Source organism: Oncorhynchus mykiss, unplaced genomic scaffold, assembly GCF_013265735.2.
Source record: "Oncorhynchus mykiss isolate Arlee unplaced genomic scaffold, USDA_OmykA_1.1 un_scaffold_140, whole genome shotgun sequence".
Classification (NCBI taxonomy): Eukaryota; Metazoa; Chordata; class Actinopteri; order Salmoniformes; family Salmonidae; genus Oncorhynchus; species Oncorhynchus mykiss.
In genome coordinates this window covers 801501-807500 of record NW_023493664.1, presented here as the reverse complement: position 1 = coordinate 807500, position 6000 = coordinate 801501, and the positions used below count along the sequence as shown (strand labels likewise).

Here is a 6000-nt window from a genome sequence, read left to right as displayed (position 1 = left end):
CTCTAACCTACCCGCCTCCCACCTCTAACCTACCCGCCTCCCACCTCTAACCTACCCGCCTCCCACCTCTAACCTACCCGCCTCCCACCTCTAACCTACCCGCCTCCCACCTCTAACCTACCCTCCTCCCACCTCTAACCTACCCTCCTCCCCCCTCTAACCTACCCGCCTCCCACCTCTAACCTACCCGCCTCCCACCTCTAACCTACCCGCCTCCCACCTCTAACCTACCCGCCTCCCACCTCTAACCTACCCGCCTCCCCCCTCTAACCTACCCGCCTCCCCCTCTAACCTACCCTCCTCCCCCCTCTAACCTACCCTCCTCCCCCCTCTAACCTACCCTCCTCCCCCCTCTAACCTACCCTCCTCCCCCCTCTAACCTACCCTCCTCCCCCCTCTAACCTACACTCCTCCCCCCTCTAACCTAACCTCCTCCCACCTCTAACCTACCCGCCTCCCACTCTAACCTACCCTCCTCCCACCTCTAGGCTACCCTCCTCCCACCTCTAACCTACCCGCCTCCCCCTCTAACCTACCCGCCTTTTGGTTACTAGTCCAACGTTCTAACCACTAGGCATCCCCCCACCTCTAACCTACCCACCTACCTGCCTCCCCCCCTAACCTACCCGCCTCCCCCCTCTAACCTACCCGCCTCCCCCCTCTAACCTACCCTCCTCCCACCTCTAACCTACCCTCCTCCCACCTCTAACCTACCCTCCTCCCACCTCTAACCTACCCTCCTCCCCCTCTAACCTACCCTCCTCCCCACTCTAACCTCCCCTCCTCCCCCTCTAACCTACCCGCCTCCCCTTTCTAACCTACCCTCCTCCCACCTCTAGGCTACCCTCCTCCCACCTCTAGGCTACCCTCCTCCCACCTCTAACCTACCCTCCTCCCACCTCTAGGCTACCCTCCTCCCACCTCTAGGCTACCCTCCTCCCACCTCTAGGCTACCCTCCTCCCACCTCTAACCTACCCGCCTTTTGGTTACAAGTCCAACGTTCTAACCACTAGGCATCCCCCCCACCTCTAACCTACCCACCTACCTGCCTCCCCCCTAACCTACCCGCCTCCCACCTCTAACCTACCCTCCTCCCCCCTCTAACCTACCCTCCTCCCCCCTCTAACCTACCCTCCTCCCCCCTCTAACCTACCCGCCTCCCCCCTCTAACCTATCCGCCTCCCCCCTCTAACCTACCCGCCTCCCCCCTCTAACCTACCCGCCTCCCCCCTCTAACCTACCCGCCTCCCCCCTCTAACCTACCCGCCTCCCACCTCTAGGCTACCCTCCTCCCACCTCTAGGCTACCCGCCTCCCACCTCTAGGCTACCCGCCTCCCACCTCTAGGCTACCCGCCTCCCACCTCTAGGCTACCCGCCTCCCACCTCTAGGCTACCCGCCTCCCACCTCTAGGCTACCCGCCTCCCACCTCTAACCTACCCGCCTCCCCCCTCTAACCTACCCACCTCCCCCCTCTAACCTACCCTCCTCCCCCCTCTAACCTACCCTCCTCCCCCCTCTAACCTACCCTCCTCCCCCCTCTAGGCTACCCGCCTCCCACCTCTAACCTACCCGCCCCCCACCTCTAACCTACCCACCTACCTGCCCCCCCCCCCTAACCTACCCGCCTCCCACCTCTAACCTACCCTCCTCCCCCTCTAACCTACCCTCCTCCCCCCTCTAACCTACCCTCCTCCCCCCTCTAACCTACCCTCCTCCCCCCTCTAACCTACCTGCCTCCCACCTCTAACCTACCCACCTCCCACCTCTAGGCTACCCTCCTCCCACCTCTAACCTCCCCTCCTCCCCCCTCTAACCTACCTTCCTCCCCCCTCTAACCTACCCACCTCTAGGCTACCCTCCTCCCACCTCTAGGCTACCCTCCTCCCACCTCTAGGCTACCCTCCTCCCACCTCTAGGCTACCCTCCTTCCACCTCTAGGCTACCCTCCTCCCACCTCTAGGCTACCCTCCTTCCACCTCTAGGCTACCCTCCTCCCACCTCTAGGCTACCCTCCTCCCACCTCTAGGCTACCCACCTCTAGGCTACCCACCTCTAGGCTACCCACCTCTAGGCTACCCACCTCTAGGCTACCCGCCTCCCACCTTTAACCTACCCGCCTCCCACCTCTAACCTACCCGCCTCCCACCTCTAACCTACCCGCCTCCCACCTCTAACCTACCCGCCTCCCACCTCTAACCTACCCGCCTCCCACCTCTAACCTACCCGCCTCCCACCTCTAGGCTACCCTCCTCCCACCTCTAGGCTACCCTCCTCCCACCTCTAGGCTACCCTCCTCCCACCTCTAGGCTACCCTCCTCCCACCTCTAGGCTACCCTCCTCCCACCTCTAGGCTACCCACCTCTAGGCTACCCACCTCTAGGCTACCCTCCTCCCACCTCTAGGCTACCCGCCTCCCACCTCTAGGCTACCCGCCTCCCACCTCTAGGCTACCCGCCTCCCACCTCTAGGCTACCCGCCTCCCACCTCTAGGCTACCCGCCTCCCACCTCTAGGCTACCCTCCTCCCACCTCTAGGCTACCCTCCTCCCACCTCTAGGCTACCCTCCTCCCACCTCTAGGCTACCCTCCTCCCACCTCTAGGCTACCCACCTCTAGGCTACCCACCTCTAGGCTACCCTCCTCCCACCTCTAACCTACCCGCCTCTCACCTCTAGGCTACCCGCCTCCCACCTCTAACCTACCCTCCTCCCCCTCTAACCTACCTGCCTCCCCCCTCTAACCTACCGGCCGTTGGTGGATGTCAATCACATGACTGGGCAGGGGGCGCAGCCGTTGGTGGATGTCAATCACATGACTGGGCAGGGGGCGCAGCCGTTGGTGGATGTCAATCACATGACTGGGCAGGGGGCGCAGCCGTTGGTGGATGTCAATCACATGACTGGGCAGGGGGCGCAGCCGTTGGTGGATGTCAATCACATAACTGGGCAGGGGAGCGCAGCCATGGGTGGGCCTGGGAGGGGATAGGCCTACCCACTGGAGAGGCAGGCCCAGCCAATCAGAATGAGGTTTTTCTCCACAAAAGGGCTTTATTACAGAGAAATACTCCTCAACAGCCCCCCCCCCCCCCCCCCCCTCAGAAGATCCCGCAGGTGAAGAAGCCGGATGTGGAGGTCCTGGGTTGGCGTGGTTACACGTGGTCTGCGGTTGTGAGGCCGGTTGGACGTACTACCAAATTCTCTAAAAAAATAAGTTGGAGGTGGTTTATGGTAGAGAAATTAACATTTAATTCTCTGGCAACAGCTCTGGTGGACATTCCTGCAGTCAGCATGCCAATTTGCACGCTCCCTCAAAACTTGAGACATCTGTCGCATTGTGTTGTGGGACAAAACTGCACATTTTTAAAGTGGCCTTTTATTGCCCCCAGCACAAGGTGCACCTGGGTAATGATCGTGCGGTTTAATCAGCTTGTTGATATGCCACACCTGTCAGGTAGATGGATTATCTTGGCAAAGGAGAAATGCTCACTAACAGGGATGTTACACATTTGAGAAAAACATCTTGAGAGGAATAAGCTTTTTTTGTGTGTATAGAATTGTTTTATCTTTTTTATTTCAGCTCATGAAACCATGAAACCAAAAGGTTTGCCTTTTTTATATTGTTTCCTCTCACGACCTCTACGAGCCAGAATGCTGAATAACATGCTACTTTGTCTGTTTGTCCGTGTGGTTGGTCCTTTTGCAGGTAGGAATGTGAGACAAAATATCCACAGATTAGTGTCATCAAACTACCCTTTCAGTACGCCGGGTCTGGATATCGTTTGTATTTCAGGTTATTTTTATTTTAATTTGTTCAATTCTGTTGCAATTCGGCACGTGACAAACACTTCCACGACGCGTCAGAGCCTTAACCGAACACTTCCACGACGCGTCAGAGCCTTAACCGAACACTTCCACGACGCGTCAGAGCCTTAACCGAATGGCAAACACTTCCACGACCTGTCAGAGCCTTAACCGAATGGCAAACACTTCCACGACCTGTCAGAGCCTTAACCGAATGGCAAACACTTCCACGACCTGTCAGAGCCTTAACCGAATGGCAAACACTTCCACGACCTGTCAGAGCCTTAACCAAACACTTCCACGACCTGTCGGAGCCTTAACCGAATGGCAAACACTTCCACGACCTGTCAGAGCCTTAACCAAACACTTCCACGACCTGTCAGAGCCTTAACCGAATGGCAAACACTTCCACGACCTGTCAGAGCCTTAACCAAACACTTCCACGGCCTGTCAGAGCCTTAACCGAATGGCAAACACTTCCACGACCTGTCAGAGCCTTAACCGAATGGCAAACACTTCCACGACCTGTCAGAGCCTTAACTGAATGGCAAACACTTCCACGACCTGTCAGAGCCTTAACCAAACACTTCCACGACCTGTCAGAGCCTTAACCAAACACTTCCACGACCTGTCAGAGCCTTAACCAAACACTTCCACGACCTGTCAGAGCCTTAACCGAATGGAAAACACTTCCACGACGTGTCAGAGCCTTAACCAAACACTTCCACGACCTGTCAGCCTTAACCGAATGGCAAACACTTCAGTTGATTGTGAGGAAATGTGCTTCATTGAAAGACATTTGATTTATTTGTTTACATGTTGTGGGTCACATGCGATGTGTCAACAGATTGAAAACAGAAGCGACAGAATCTTGTAGAGACTACAGAGACTTCTCCAGACTGGTAACCATGGAGTAACCATGGTAACAGTCTCTTTAGGCAACCAACACCTGTGTGTGAGCTAACTGGGGAGGAAGTGTAGTTTGTTAACTGGAGACACACAGCTTGTTGAACTGCTACAGTCAGAGACACGCAGCTTGTTGAACTGCTACAGTCAGAGACACACAGCTTGTTGAACTGCTACAGTCAGAGACACACAGCTTGTTGAACTGCTAGTCGGAGACACACAGCTTGTTGAACTGCTACAGTCAGAGACAGCTTGTTGAACTGCTACAGTCAGAGACAGCTTGTTGAACTGCTACAGTCAGAGACAGCTTGTTGAACTGCTACAGTCAGAGACACACAGCTTGTTGGTCTGCTACAGTCAGAGACACACAGCTTGTTGGTCTGCTACAGTCAGAGACACACAGCTTGTTGGTCTGCTACAGTCAGAGACACACAGCTTGTTGAACTGCTACAGTCAGACACACAGCTTGTTGAACTGCTACAGTCGGAGACACGCAGCTTGTTGAACTGCTACAGTCAGAGACAGCTTGTTGAACTGCTACAGTCAGAGACAGCTTGTTGAACTGCTAGTCGGAGACACACAGCTTGTTGAACTGCTACAGTCAGAGACACACAGCTTGTTGGTCTGCTACAGTCAGACACACAGCTTGTTGGTCTGCTACAGTCAGAGACACACAGCTTGTTGAACTGCTACAGTCAGAGACACACAGCTTGTTGAACTGCTACAGTCAGAGACACACAGCTTGTTGAACTGCTACAGTCAGACACACAGCTTGTTGAACTGCTACAGTCAGAGACACACAGCTTGTTGAACTGCAACAGTCAGAGACACACAGCTTGTTGAACTGCAACAGTCAGAGACACACAGCTTGTTGAACTGCTACAGTCAGAGACACACAGCTTGTTGAACTGCTACAGTCAGACACACAGCTTGTTAACCTGCTACAGTCAGAGACACACAGCTTGTTGACCTGCTACAGTCAGAGACACACAGCTTGTTGAACTGCTACAGTCAGACACACAGCTTGTTGAACTGCTACAGTCAGAGACACACAGCTTGTTGAACTGCAACAGTCAGAGACACACAGCTTGTTGAACTGCAACAGTCAGAGACACACAGCTTGTTGAACTGCTACAGTCAGAGACACACAGCTTGTTGAACTGCTACAGTCAGACACACAGCTTGTTAACCTGCTACAGTCAGAGACACACAGCTTGTTGACCTGCTACAGTCAGACACACAGCTTGTTGACCTGCTACAGTCAGACACACAGCTTGTTAACCTGCTACAGT

At 55.1% G+C, this 6000-nt stretch overlaps 1 protein-coding gene across 1 annotated transcript in view; it reads left to right on the top strand.

The window, feature by feature from the left end:
• LOC110517482 (fascin-like) overlaps positions 1-6000 on the top strand; it is a 28105-nt gene that overhangs the window by 1370 nt on the left and 20735 nt on the right. The gene's annotated exons all lie outside the window — the stretch shown is intronic.